The following is a 16,496-nucleotide window of genomic DNA, read 5'->3' as shown; positions in this document are numbered from 1 at the left end:
TTTGAAATGGCGACCACTACGCATAGATTTAACGTAATGCTAAAGGAACATAAAACAATTGAATTGAATTTCAAGTGATCTGCGTTAGCTGACGCTTCTGTTCTGTGCTAAAGTTTACGACAACAAAGCTATCAGTCACTACTTTTCGCTAGTATAATGCCCGATGATGCCGTGTCATGCGTCAGGGTGACTCCCGTCTTCTTTGGGCCACGGTCCACTATTTGTTGATAGAGGAATACCAGCAATTGATTAGTAATGAATTCTATGAAGAAGTTCCTCTCTTGATCTTGGTAAAATCTCTTGAATGCAAGATACTGATAAAATAGGACTTTTTTTTTTTTTTTTTTTCTAGGAAAATAGCGACTTTTTTTTAGGGACAGTTTTGTAGAGAGACTGTGTGCGAATGTTCGTGACGCACACTGACTAGAAAAACCTTCTTCGCTCAATTGAAAATCATACGTTTTATACAAAAGTAAATAAGTGATAGATCGTAACAAGAATTATTTAGGTTAAATAAATGTAATGAGGGATAAATAAAGCTAGCTACATCAAATCGATAACTTATCTTAGTCAAAAGCGTCGACATTGTTTATCAAGAAGTGTGCTTTTGACGATTTTTTTCTGCAGCAACCTAAGCACTAGAAATTTCCTGGAAAATTCCGTCAATAGTCAGGTTTTTCGAAACCCGTACAGTTGTACTTTTCTATTTGTAAGGTCGCTACATGATCGGCGGCAAAGCTGCGCTCTCAAGATAATTTGAAGATATTTTGCAATAAATGCTTAGGTCAGAATGGGTACTTGAAGTAAGAGCTTCACCGGCTTCACCTTCACGTGAATCCATGTAACAAGAAAATTTTTACTAAATTATAGCAATTGTATAGTCTTACCATTTGATTGGAAAGTTTTGCATTCATTATTGGCAAGTATCCGTTGGTTCTAGAACAAAGGTAGCAGGATTGTTCTAGCGAGATAACATCTTCACGATCGTATCGATTTTTCAACATCTCTTACAAAGTGTGTGTGTGTGTGTTCCACTTTTCAAAAGTCTTTAGCAGTTTTCTATCATCGATAGTGGCATTGCGTTATCTTCAACAGTACGTTAAATAGAATCACCTTAATCTCTGTTTCCAACGTCGCGCCTTATGGTCACACGCTCAGACCAGTTGACGCGCATCTTTGTCGAACCTTACTATTGAACGCTGTCGACCTGTCAAACATTAGAAACTAGAAAAGCTCGAACCGATGGCGACGGTAACAGTAGCAACATCAGGAACGATAGCATCAGCTTTCCATCTTGTCGTACGTACTGAGCTAGCCGTCTGTCGCGTTCTCTCAGCTTTCAAAGTGGTCCACAACAAATCGACGAGAAGGTGTCTAACACTGTTTATTATAGCCAGCTAAGTCCCGCTATTATTGTAATATCAATGCATTGTATTTCGCTTGATCGCCATGGAAACAATCGAGCGAGAGTCAGCCACGGAGCTACAGAGTGTATTGTCTACAAAAGCCAGCCGGCCGCTCGGCGTTTCACATCAGACACACACATACGCACGGCTTCACTAATGAAAGAAAGACAAGTCTTAATTTTTGTTCGAGTTGGATTCCAGTCTGTTAAGCATTGCGATTCAGGTTCTGCTTTATTTTTTGTTCGTTCATATAAGGGTTTATTTATTTGAGTGGTTCGGGCCTGGGGAAAGGCCAAAGCACAAAACGAATGGCCTTGAGAACTTTCGCCTTCAGCCGCTACACTGCAAAGGCCCAAAAGAAGGAAAAAATAGCGCTGGTCAAATTTTTATGGAGTCTATTCTATCGACCCGATTCGACTAGATAGATCTCCCATGTTGGAGGTAATGTACACGGGGGGGGGTGGGGTGGGGTGTGAAGTGCGGTGTCATCTACCACAAAGACTTCGCGCCTACGAATTCCAACTTTTACCGGGCTGCTCTAGCCGTGCGTTGGAAGTTTTTCATGCAGTTCGCAGTTAGACAGCCCGCTAAGAAGAGCTTACTATGGTTAAGAGTGCCTGCTTGACGTACTGTTATAGTCTACTTCTGTTATTGCAATTTTGAATTTAATATTCTGCTCAAAACATCGCATTTTTGTCACCAACAATAAATGTATTTCAGACTATCCGAATAGTTTGTATGGTCGTGTGTCAAGCTATATTTTGTACAGCTGTATGAAACTACACATTCTGTAATTACAAGAAAAAAAAAATAAAACAGTTTCCTCCGACTTTTTAGATACTGGTGGCAGATTTTTCCGTGGTGGGTCGTCGAAAAAGCAGCGGCTGTTTCAAAGCCAAAGTTAAAGCAAATATTTTTTATAGTTAGAATTAATATTCCTACACTAGATTGATACCATTTTGGTCGATAATTTCCTGCCATACTTATTAGTAACGTCACGATCCCATCAGTATAGAACTTCCAAGTAAAAAATTGGGGTCAACGGTTCTTACAGTTCTACATTAGAGCGAAATCAACACTCTCAAGAAACTTCTACTGCAATATACGGGCTCTGTGGCTTAATTGAGGCTGCTTATATATTCAATTGAAGAAGTTCAACGTAATGAGTCTCTTTTACATCGGGACCTGTTTAGCAGAACCATGTTCGTGCTGTTTATTCCGATAACGTATCTTGATCAGAAACAGCTTGTTAAGTACCTAGGCAGTATTTGGGATTTTATCGTAATAAGAATTGTATCGTTGCAGGAAGACAATATATTATCTCTAAGACGCTTTATTTTAGTTATGAATAAAGGTACTCCGAAAATGCTGTTGCCGAAACGCGACATAACTTATAATATTAATAAAACCATACGAATAATATAGGTAACTTTAAAGCCATCCAATGAGAAAAGCAGTCGGTCATCTTCAAGCAACGCAATAGATCGAAAAAATGCCATTAGAAGGCACGCTACGTTAGTACTACGTAAGTTGTTTGACTTAAAGCAGTCCTCACGAGCGTGGTAGTAAAACTAGCGTTTTTCGTTTTGTAATGTGTGTTTCTTGTAATGTTTATTGTTTTTTTCTGACATGCTTAATTATACTGAATAATTATGATATTTAAATAGATCTTATAAAAGCATTGTAATTACCCTAAAGACGAACTTGCTTTTACAATAAAAGGTACCAGAGTTGCTGACGCGCCAGCAGACACAGGTTGAAATATACCTATATGCCGCTCTTAACTAAAGGCTCTTTTTTCTGACCATGAATCAACACTGGCGCTACGTTTTCGCTAACTGCAGGCCCTATACCTAATGTATATAATGTGTACAAACAAGCTCCGCATGTCGCATTTCATGATAGCACTTATCTGTGTGTTTTTTTGTATGAATAATATGAAGTAACTTTTTTTATCGAATTTTCTTTTCCATTTTTATGTATTTTTTCTTCATGTAAAAATAATTAAACATAATCTATGCAAGGGTATATATTACGAATTATCATATGAGCAGAGGCAAACTTTTGAACGGAGATACTATGTTTAAATGAATTATATATTTGATTACAAGATGCCAGGCTTGAGATGGTTCGTCTATCGTAGTTTTTACACAAGTAACTTGTTGTGCAAAATTATCTTTTTGTACTCATAATTTGAATGTATATCCTGGTATACGCTCATATATAGATGAATGAAAATGCCCTACGGATGGGGGACTTGAAGCAGTCGCATTAGCGCAATCTACCTCAAACGCTCCCTTTAAACATGGGCATTTGAGGTTTATAGAAAAAATGACTAAGTAACTTTAAAAGTATTATAGTTTACCTTTCAATGTTACTTTCAATGATGCTAACAATGTTGTTTTATATATCATATAATAGCAACAAATTTGTTCGCATTGTCTTATTAACAGTTTTTAAGGTTTATGACAGACACCTGTCAAAACGCCAATCTAAACATTTTTAGCCAAAATATCCACACTCTAAACACATTAGGAGCCTTTAGCTTTGAGTCGTGCACTGAACTTTTAAAGCTGCGTTCAGGTGTTACTTGGGTATAGAAAACACTATCCTATTAATTACGTTTACAGTAATTATTATGACCTACATAATGGATTAGTCCTAAAGCTCCTAGAAACTAGTTTTACACATATTAAAATTACTAACTAGAGGTACGGCAATATACGATAAAATTACATAAGATAATTGATTTTACCCAAGATGTCTCATTTTTAGATTTAATTTATAAATATTGCGAATATTTAAAAATATTCGCAATAGTATTTTCAGTGTTTGTACCAAGATATCTTTGAAGTCACGTATCTGAGGTAATACGAGTATCGTCAGATCGGCGTCCAAGCTAGGATTTGATAGTACTGAAATTGTTGGAACGCCTTTATTTGCACTTGACCTTGAAGGTAAGTAAAACGTCTGCACATATCCAAGTTGATTACGACAAAAAGCACAAATTCTGACCAGGCCCATAAAAAATGTTTACTATTTATGGGCTAGATGCGTTGGTGGAACAATGCATTAGAACAATTCAATTCTAGAAATTTCGACGTGAAGGATCCTTGTCGTAACGGTCGACTAAATACGAAAGAAGTTGATTAAATTATCACAAACGTTAGGCTAGACCGACACATAAATTGCCCTGAAATCTACTGACCATTCGTCATTAGACTGTTTGAATCCATTTGAGACAAGTTGGCTACCAAAATCGCCGTATTTATATGTAGCAAGAATTGTACTTACATCGATAAAACTCTAACAAAATGATTGGCTAAATCTAAAACAATTTATCACGAGCACTCCACGATAGATTACATAGAACAACACTGCATAAATAAGAAACGCATTATTTGATTTGTGACAAAGTCCAGATTGGCGCCCAAGAACGTGATGCCATGTGTCTGGGGAGGTTGGGAAGGAACTTTATTATGACTTTCTGTTCCCTGGCAAAGTAAGTGATGCGGGTCTCTACTTTTAGCAACTAACAAGATTAAGGCAAGCCATACCACAGCTAATGACCAGTAAAGGCTTCGTTTTTCATCATGACGGTGTCAGACCATATACAGCTTTAGCTACCAGACAAATTTGAGCGAACTTTGATGGGAAATCTAAATGTATACCTCGCGTAGCTCGAATCTTGCACCATTAAATGATTCTGTTACGGTCTCTACGGAGCTCCCGGTGTTAATTTCTCTTCAATAGAGGGTTGTAAAAATCACTGGGTAATAATTTTACGCCCAAGAACTATAGGAGTTCGACACTGATGGGATTATGGCGTTACTACGAAGTATGGTAGAGGGCTATTGATCGAAGTAAGGCATATTTTTAAAACAGAGAGGAATCTTTGCTTTAATTTTGTCTTAAAAACTACCATTGAGTTTTTCGGTTGTCTACTATCAAGAACAAAAAGAAGAAACGGACATTCTTGGGGACAAGGGTTTTGAGGACAACTGATTTCATATCTTTTCTGTTTGCTGAACCGTGAGAGCCACCTTGCCCAAGGGGGTGCGTAGATTAGGTTTTTGCTCACTAACTCGGCGCAGCTTGAGTCACAAAAGATAATCTGGCCCCACCTAATCCTCTAAAAAGGACAGAGAAAAATGCCCTTTTCGACTTCTCCCTCTAAAGTAAAAATATAAATCGTAAAGTAAAGTATAAAAATATAAATAGGCTTATTAGTGTTAAGTAATGATTGAAATTTTAAGGAAAATAACTTAGTGCACATTACGACTAACAGTGCCTAATCCGGGTACGCCTGGACAGGCCTCTAGAAGCGCCCTTTGGCTGTTTTCAGGGATCAGGGAGTGGTTTTGTATTGTTAACAGTAAAACGAATATAAATAAACTGAAATCAGACCATGGATACAGTCTTAGCTTTGTTTATGGGGTGATGTTTTTGCAAAAAAAAAGTAGAATTGCACTTTGCGATTGACCAAGTTTCTGCCAACTTCATAACTCTTAATATTATGATATTGCATAGATTATTGTAGGCTTGTTTTGAGGCTCTAAACAATGACGACTATCGAAGAGGAAAAAAGCTGGCAAATATTTGATAAAACATAGACTTTTATGTACTGTAGGCCAGGGCTTTATGGAAATGGGCATCTTATGATTGGTGAAAAAATGCGCGGGATGATAGGAGCGCCTTCTAGTTGTCCGCAGCCTTTAGTCCTGATGCAATAAGCTTTTTCGTAGTAATTGAAAGCTATTCAATACCCAGTTCACATCCAGAGTGAACAGCATGTATATATATATATATATATATATATATATATATGTAATTATAGTTGTTGCTATGCGCTGTTCTACAAAAATTTTTTTGAAAGTGTCAAAATCCGACAATAATTTGATATCTGTGATTGGTAGTCGAAATTATATTACTAATTAACGTAAACCTATTTTGTTTATAAGGAATCAGCAGTTAGCCTAGCGTTTCTTTCTATACGTAGTATTCAATGACTGAAAACTATCTACGATTATGACGAGAGATAATTACACGCGTACCTTTTTCCGATCGATTGACGTCGTATACTGGCAATTTGGGTTCGTGGACATTTTAAAACTTCATCTATTTCTTAATGCATCGTGGCTTGAAGCCACTTAAACGTACTCTAATAGATAAAACAGAAGTATGACGGCATAAGCTCAGGTTTTATGGGAACATTTCATGCAATAAATGTGCACTAACCAAAACGCAATTGTTGTCGTATATCGGCGAGGAAATCATTATGTACGCATACATACATTTGTTTGCATAACGGAATACTATACAAGAGTTATAAAACTTCCTGACATCAATGAATCTGGTGCCCACTAATTATCAGAAAAAAGGTAAGAATAGACTTGGGCCTGTGGAAACTGGACATCGGGCTAACTTTGTTTTGGCTTTATGGCATCATCACCTCGTGACCTTACAACGTAATGGACGGGATACTCAGCTTGGATTTGCCTTGTCTAGGCTTCTACTATTAGGCCAGCGTGCAGTACAGTAACGTAAATGATCGCATAAATATAAGCACAAAAACCAGCTTTACTAAATTGTTAGTCTTCTTCCTCATGGAACTTCCTGTATGTGTATCTGCTGGACTTGTCAAGCAATAGATGTGTGGGAAGTCCTTCAAAGAAGCTATGCTTGCTCAGCGAGTATATTCTTCAATGACACATTTTTAACTCGTGTCCTCTTTCGACCATAAACAATACCATTGACTGCGTCAGCGATTATGTCAGTGCTTAAAAATCTAAACCCCAGCAATAAATAGGCGTGTACTAGATTATTTATAATAATTTAATTCTGTTCACATGTCGGTAATTAGGGTCTTCGGACTAACTCATTGACACAGTTTTTATTCCATGTAAAGAGCAATTCCACATGATGAGAAATAGTAGGACCAACAGCCTCGGTCATGTTCTTTGCCGTTGGCCGTATCTTAGCTAGGTTCCTAGCAACGGTAATCAATTTTAACTAGACTATGAGGTAAGGGGCTGATATCTCCTTCAAATATAGACTACGATAAACTTACTGTAATGTTGACCTTGTATGCCCCATTTATCACGAGGAGGATCTAGCCACACCTTCCTGGTACTCCACGGCGACAATAAGCTGTAACGCCCAAAAACCATAATTACCGACACGCGAACGGAATGAAGAGATTTAGGAGTTTCTATCTCATGGCCAAAACATCCAGTTAGTGCATAACATTGGCCAAAATGAAAGGTCTAATTATTGTTATTTACAACATTCAAAAGAGCGACTCTTGCCCCTTATTGCTGCACTTCAGCCAGCATAGCCGGCATCCGAAGTGTTTCTATCCCGGATGTTGGCAGCATTTGTTTTTCGTTGCCAAGTCCATACGCTTGCCTTCACAATGAACTCTGTTACTCGTTCCGAATCAGGCGCTTGTCTAGCTTATGTATATCAAGCGGCTTCGAATATCGGATGCGATATGACTTAAGGCCACTAAACTACCGCACCATTAGTGAGTTTACGTTTTGATCAAATCTAAGACGGCAGAAGCTGACCAACTAGAGGATAAGAATTTTTATTGCCCACAACTTTTACTGAGGCGTTGGTGAGTAAAGCTTATTAAAGTAGAGCTTTGCAAACTTCCTAGCACAACCCACATTACCCTCTCTAAAACGAGTTTTCCCATTATTAAGTCAATGTCGTGTACATAACAATATTGTTGGGGATTACGACAGGCTTTCCCGGATATTCCTCTTGTCCAAATATAACATGAATAAAGCGAATGCGAAATCCTATCGAAAAGACCTATCGAACCCACAAAAAAGGACATAGCAGATAGGTCAGGATTAACATTCAGTTTGAAGGTGTTAGTGCTGTTCATGTTTTTAGCACGCAAAATTTAACCCTTTGATTCGCTAAGGATTTTATCAGATGCTCTCAAGCTATATTTGGGTAATATTATTGTGTAAGGATAATGACGATTGATCCAAGCCCATTAATTGTTGGCCCATAGCTCTCACAAGCTTTACGACAAACTTTTTTCAACCTTTCGATATTTTATGATTCAAATTTTTGCCTATGAAAAGTCCGCTCTTCTTGCAGAGTCCAGACATAGACTCTGTAGATCCTACTGAGTTAGCTCTGAGTGAAAAAAATTAGGCTCAATGGAACTAGAGGTAATGATGCCGTAGCTGACCTCCTTCTCGCCTTTCTTACAGTTTTCGATTCGTTGAAACATAATTTTATTTGTTAATAATACCTTCGCGGCTTGCATTTCCTGCAGGTGGTTCTCGAATTTTTTACGTAGTAACACTATGTACATTCTAGTAATGGCAGGGTCACGCTATAGACAGGCATTTCTTAAGGCTCCATGTAAGGACTCTTCTGCCTATTTTATTTATTTACAGTCTTATTTGCAAATAACGTATGTCCTCTAGACCAGGTGTAAAAGCGGCATCAGTTACAAGAATGATGAATAGTGGCCCAAATGGCGTTCACTTCAATTAACGAATCTGTCAGTTCAATCGAATGGTCGCATCGATAAGGCAAAGTTATTCTGTTAAGTTGCCTTTAACCGGTTTTCGTAAACGTCTGTTCTGAACTTTCCGCTTTCGAAAAAAAAATGACATGAACACATAAGTTAGTCGAGTTACGTTGAAAATAATGTGGTTCCATTCTTGTCTTGCCGTTGCAATGCCGGTGTCCCTTTAAATGCCTACGTGTGCCTATCGTGCTTTTATCGAACCTTTATTAAGTTACTGTATTGCAATTTGGGATGGGTCTTACAAGAAATTGTTTGAAAAGCTTTAAGTCGTTTAAAGTAACGTAACTTAAGCCCTATATTTGGCCTTCCCTGGTCAAGCTCAGTTCCGAAAGTTCCGCTCAGCGTAAAATTCTCAGTATACACAGTCTACTTATGTATCGAGTAGCATTCGACGCGTTCACCTAATTAAGCTACCGCTTGGCACTATGACTGCGTAAACTTTCAACCCTACACCTAGTAGAAACCTTGAACACACGAAAGACGTGTAATATAACAAGAAGATACATATATAAAGACAAATAAAACTTGGAGCCAAAAAAAATCCTAATTAAAGGTGAAATTATTTGGCCAACATTGTTGAAAGAGGCGGTTGCAATAGCAGGAAAGAGCCTTCCATTATCAATTACAACAAACTCGCTAAATTCAAGGTTAAGGTTTGAAATAGTGGTTTTTTTAGCTTAGCCCACAAACTAAAAATATTTGTGTAAGGAAGATGACGAAAAAATGCCCCCTATGTTCCGATGTATTTTACAAGCGATTAAGTGCATGTTTTCAAAAAGAAATCCACGTATATTAAGATTTTCTTTGATTATTTTCAAGAAATACATGAATCGGTACTTAAAATCCTGGTCAGTGCCTGCTGATATGCATGGCATTTTGCATAGTCTGGAATAAAGTTTGATGAGTAAAGTTGGAATAAAGTAAATGAGAAGTTCACTTCAATGTAAAATGTAGTTTTGATTTAAATATAGCAGCAGACACGCAGATAGCCTTTCCTAAGTTCTCTTTTTAACAATAACTTATCAGCCATTTTCGAAACATCCACCTTCTGGTCTATAAAAGTGAGAAGTAATTAATGCCTGCACCTAGAACACACTAAATATAGTTCAATAATGACAATACGTAAATAATAAAAGTTACCACATAGTTAAACTGCTAGAAGTGTACCTTGAAATCTATGGCTGAGTATTGTGCACGAGTAAGTAGTACACTTACGGTTAGGTAGAACTGGTCAATTACAGCAGGGTGAGGCGTAAGTTTTAGTTTTCTAATAAATGCAGACAACTTAGGTATCGACTGAGGCTAGCATCTTCACTGCGATATCACTCTTAGCTAGTTGCAAATTGGCGTAGAATTCAAAATCAACCCTTTAGATGGTAAATCTCAGAAGAAAGCATATAATTTTATCGCTTGTAAACCGCCGGTACAGCGCATTATGTTCTTCATATAATTACTAGCAAAGTATATTATAACAGTGGTATAAAGTCTCTGAATACTAACTATTACCAAAATAACGTAACATACTATTATAATGCAGTTTTTTTTTTCATTATCTCAGTTTTTGTGTCAGTGTCAAGGGTAGTCTTCACGAAGAGAGGTAACTACTGGTTATCCGCTAGGGACAATATTAGTAGAACTTTCGCATTTACTAGTCATCCCGAGATTAAAAACTGTAATACGTACTGACGACGTCAAAGATGCACCGTTATCCAAAAAGAAAGCCGTCGAAAAAAAAAAAAAAAAAAAATGCTATGCCCGAAGATCAAACTCAAGAGAAGGGAGTAGAAGTTGACCTAACGCTTTCAATTCATAAATGTTCACTTAAGGCGAGACGGCCCTTTGACAGGCAGTTGCATCGACAAACGTCGATTGACAGCGGATGCCTGGCCTTGGAGACACAAAGTGAACCGACATAATGAGCTTTTTAGCAGGTAGAAACATCTTTGTCGTACTTTTAGATATAAAATTGGTTCCGCCGATGTTGTTTATAGCGATGTCGTAAAAATACTCTATACGATCAATCAACACCTGACCAAGTTGGTCCTTACTACCATATCTATAATCGCTGAGGACGTATTAAAGAGCTAGCCAAAAAAGCAGCAATGAAGTCCTTTTTGCGTGGCGTACTTTTATTCGTATAACTGTTGTTTTTTTTTTTAATCTTTATTTGTATATCAAGTAAAACGTATTGTCATTACCCAGCTGTGACGTGTGGCGTTTCTGTGCGATTATTTACGCAGCCTTATCTAAAGCATATTGCATTATCAGTAGCGGTAAATTTATAGGGTGAACAGAAAGACAGATGCTCTCAGCGTTTGGATGGTTCAGGAAGAAGACATATCGGTTAGTATTTTTTTACGTCACGACAACGTATGGAATCGGACTTTCTAGCGAGCAGTTTGCTCTAATAATTTATATTTAGAGGCTTTGCTTAATTTTGAATACGTACAAGTGGAAAATTCAATTACTTGCCCTACCGTGCAGATTCATGAACGTTATTAAAACCCAAGAAAGTTGGCTCTGCTCAACGTATAACTGCTGTTAACCTCACGAATCTAAGTTGAACACTCTCGATCAAGAGCTGTACCGTAGTAAGAACGACTGAATTCCTGAAGCTTATGTAAAAATCTGCAATTTTGATAACGAGGTACGCAAAATTCTGTATTACATACAAACAATCACTCATTGTTTCTCTACGATCCCTAAAATGCACTATTTATATGATAATAATGGAGAAATTTAAAGCGGCTTGCAATTGTAATTAGGCAGTTAAATAATCTTCAACTCACGAAAGATTATCAAGATAACACCGTGAAGCTTACCGAGCTCTTCAAGTACGCTTGCCTAGACGCCCATGTACAGGCGTTTAAAAGCTATAGTCAGCTGCTGCCTAGACAACAAGGTCTGTCCTTGTCACATTATATTTGCGAAGTAAAACAGCATCCCGCAGCTCTTCTGGAAGCTCCAGAGAGACACAACTACCGAAGCTACCAAAGCGGATGCAATAAAAATTACTTATAGATTGTATTTCATTTACTATAACCTCAGTTTGGTGAAGTCGTCTGCTCTATCAAAGACTAGAGAAAGGATCAAGATATAGACAACCAAAACCTTTGTTACTGTTAAAGCGCCGTGTGGTATGAGTTTCCTGTTCGAAACACCCCTCCTCCTCCTTATCTAGACGCTTTGTTCTTAATTAAATTATAAGAAAGATAAACGACTAAGAAAACATGAAAAAGAATTCAACTTACAAATAACTGAGCAGCAATCCTATAATTAATTATTTGCTTCCCTTTTAACAAACAGATATAGCTGTTGAGGTTTCAAAATAATCACGTACCTCTTTACCTATATACACCTCACTATAGGCGGCATACGATACTTCTTGAGCAAAAGAGCAGACTATAGCCTCTTTTTTTCCTCACGAAAAAGTTACATTTCGTAAAGAGCTGTCTGATTTTTGTTTGCTTTGTACTACTGATGAGAAGCCGTCACTTTACAATTTCGAGCTGATAAAATGATCTATCGCTGAATATTTAGTATTTAGCCGTTGTTATGCCGTGTTGGTATGCTAAAAGAAATATTCTGTTTTTATTACTAGGTCTGTTAAATAAATTGGTGCATGGATTTGAGTATAAATATACTCCTATAAAGATACTACATAGAACAATGTAGTAAAACGAGTTTTCTATTGCGCCGAGCTTAACCTGGACCCAGCGTCACCATAAGCAAATTACATTCGTCTATATCCTTATCGGTAAAACCATCATCAAGAATACAAATAGACAAAAAAAGTATCATGATCGCAAGCGACCTGAAGATCTACAGTGTTCTAATTATAGCAGGGTTTGGTGTTAATACAAAATCTACAGTATATTCCTTCTGTATCAAAAATGATATTTCTTAAATTGATAAATACATTGAAATTTACATTCTTAACGTTATCGGCCATCATCTTCCTGCTTGATTAAGTTGACTGATTTCACCTGTCAATGCAATCCGGTTTCAACCTCAAAACGGATGAAAGTAGCTTCCATTGGGGTAAGTTTTCGGGTAACAACATTGTCCACCGGACTGCGGAAAGATCAGAGTCTTCCATAAGTCTGCTTGCATTACACACGCGGTCCAAGAAAAAAGTTAATATCTTCTTGAATGCGAATATCCTTACAGTCAAAGTAAGTAGGTAAACTAAAAGGCTTGTGCTCCACGAAAAATCAAAACAGTTTTTATGAGGTCTCTAGCTCGGAGGTTACAATCTTGCTGAAATATTTGTATTTTCCAGCACAAGCTTTTGTTCGGTATGTACATGCTTAGCCAGGATGCTGTATGCATGCAAACGCATTTCGTGCTTGGCGACTGAACGTGTAGTATAATTCAAAAGCGTTGTACGTCCAAAGGCCGGGAACGGGCCGCGCTGGTGGTGTCAGTATCGATTGGAACGCTATTGCTGCCGAGATTAGGGGTTATTCATGCACTGAGTTCCGATGGTTCTTCGTTCGTTGGGTATTGCACGATGGTGTTGTCCGTATTACACGGAAACACTTTTCCAGTCTTCAATTAGCAGCTTCATATGAAGCCGACTCACAACAAACTCGCTCAACTATAACTCTCGCAACGAATTCCTACAACGAGCCAACATGTTTCGACTCTTTTTCTGAATATAGCTAAAAGCTCTAAATAGATAAAGAGCGCTGTGATTCAATTTGGTCTGCGGCTGGTCACTTAGAGGACGCTTGTCTTGACTTTTGTAAGACCAAAGTACAAGGATAGATTAAAAAACAAGTAATTAACAAAGATGTTTATGAAGAAAGTAGAATTTCGAATGTAACTTCTCTGTTTGATACAATGTTTTTCTTGATGGAACGATCCTTTCTCATAATGTCGTTGAACCGTTGTCAATATTACCGATGAGTTTTTTTCAACACGACTAACTTTTGCATTGGATGGAAGCTTGATGTTCAATATGGCCGACTACTTGTCTGCTACTACTACTACTACTACTACTACTACTACTACGGGCAACTAGCCTCATCGCTGCTACTCCGAAATAGCTAATTCCGCATCTTCTATCACTTCTTTTTGTATTATAGATCAGCAGCGTATTTTTCGAACCTATTAAGTTTTCGGCCTTTCGGTGCTCAACCCTCACTTTGATGTCCATAAGTAACGGCTGCAACGTATTGTCCAGAATATTCGGTGAAAGTCGTGTTTGTGTCAACTTTAAGGTCCGCTGTTATCTCGTAATCGGATAGTTGCTTACATTCTCTCTGTTCTTCTTTCTCAAATACTCCTTAATCGTATTCGGGACGCTGTTGGTTTCAGCGGACTTTTCAAAGCGTATGCTTCAACTGACTTCGCACCCTCAACGTTTGGGCTTTCAACAAGTAATCCGGCTGATACCGCCTATCAAGATACGTGATTCTGCTAGAACCAGAGCTCCGCTTGCGTATTGAGGAAGGTCTGCTAATGAGAGATAGCTGATCACAATAAATCAAATGATGAGGGTCTGGAGTTTAACACACTCGATTCGAAAATATCTTTTTACAAAGCTTTATTATGGCTGGTACCTGGGTAGAATAAAGAGTCTTATCTTTTATCTTTGTGACCTAAATGCCGATGGGGCAAACGAATTGCCATTCGAGCTTCCATTTTCTCTGTAGCCAACGGGTATATTTGCGAAATTTGATAACTTTTTAGTTGAATTACTAACTTTCTAAGGAAATAGCTACCGTTAACCATGGCAGCACGTAACGCAGACGAGAGAAGGGTGACACATGTTTCTAGAGATAGACATTGTTACTCGTGACTGTTTAAACGTATTCAGTTAGCTAAAAGATCGCGAGGTCTTCTGTAAGAAACTCAATTTTTGCTTTTTTGAATATCTATTGGCAAGAATCCCTTCTATGGAGGTAGTCTTCACCCGCTGGGATTTTCAAAGACAGTATGGAGCATATGTTACTGCTGACGGCAGCTCTTAAGCAAAAAAAAAATTACTTCACGAATACCACAAAGCTTTACACAACTGAAACATGTTTCGATGTTGTGCTCCAATGTCCAATTAGAGTACAGGTTATACACTAGGAAAAAAGCCTTAATTTTACACGATAATTTTTGACCCTTCCAATTCTAAAATCTGAAGCATTCAGCGTAACGTGTTAGAAATGCCTAAAGCCTATTATTACTTCGAATTCTTAATGCTTGAAACGAAGAAAAAACTGAAGGACAGACTCCCTTCTTATCGCTTTTTCAGCAGAAGCAGAAGGTAGTGAAATTAGTCGAAAGCGTTTGAAATACATCAAACAAAAAAGAAAAATCATAACAAAAATTCACCCTAGTTTCCTGCCTATTGCGCGACTTAATAATTATTAAGAATTACTTATCACAAGCAAAGGACCCAAATGGGTCAGCTCAGGATATGCTGTATTCGTCCTTTCGCTCCAGATTTAACACAATGCAAAGGGAAAAACACATGTCCTGGGGATATATCGATAGCACAGTCAGTATATGCACCCTATTACACTGGATGCTTTTGATGATTGTATCTTCAAGAAACAACGATAAGAAAAAAATATAGCAAGAATCGCACTTCTTGCAAAAATTCTAATCTTACACGTATAGGAAACTGAGTTTACACCCTGGGCTCGACCAATGAGCTGGCTCTGTAGTAATTTATCGTTTAGAACACAGGACAAATTAGAAAAATATGATGTTAAAACTAAATAATTAAAAAAAAATCTACTAAGAATTGTAAGCATTATGGTGTTTTCAAACCGCATTCATGCAAAACGAGATAAATAAAAAGAAGAAAAAAGAAAAAAAAACTGACGGAACAGCCAACGCTCAACAGGAAAATGAGCTATTTTCCAAAAACGCGTACGCGCATAACCTTTCCGTATCTGCTATCATTAAATATTATATACCATTTATATTCTTTGGCATTTATATCTCGTAATAAGGAAACGCCACGGTTGCTATGGCTACGTTTGGATGCACCCGATTATTCACTCGAATTATGTATTGTTTAATACAAAATGAATAGCCTATGGATGCTATCTAAATAGCCACACGTCGCTATAGCTGTTTATATAAAAACTGTATATAAGAAAAAACCGAAAAAATATCATCAGCAGTAACAACAATAACAGCAGCAGTAGCAGCGGCAGACATATGGTGTACAAGTTGAATTCGGAATATTTTCCTACATGTAGATGTGCCGCAGTAGCTGCACTAATGTTTACTAGTTGTGATCACTGCTAACAAACTCGGCAGTGTTCGGTAGCTGATCGATGCCTAATACAGTTGATGTGGATGGCAACAAGACATTGGATTCAACGGTGTATAGCCACAAGACACCGGACTTTAATGGCTACCTAGGCAGACTGGCTGGTTTGTTGTTAGGTAGGGCATATATATTTGGTGACGCTTTAAGTGACGCTAGAGAGCAAAAGTCACAGAGTAACAGCGGACGCAGTAATGGCACAACAACAACTGTGCATCATGGTTTCAAAGGCGGTGGATAAACTACCGCCATG

The sequence above is a fragment of the Varroa jacobsoni genome, unplaced genomic scaffold, assembly GCF_002532875.2.
Source record: "Varroa jacobsoni isolate VJ856 unplaced genomic scaffold, vjacob_1.0 scaffold_814, whole genome shotgun sequence".
Classification (NCBI taxonomy): domain Eukaryota; kingdom Metazoa; phylum Arthropoda; class Arachnida; order Mesostigmata; family Varroidae; genus Varroa; species Varroa jacobsoni.
Note: the sequence above shows the minus strand (reverse complement) of the source record.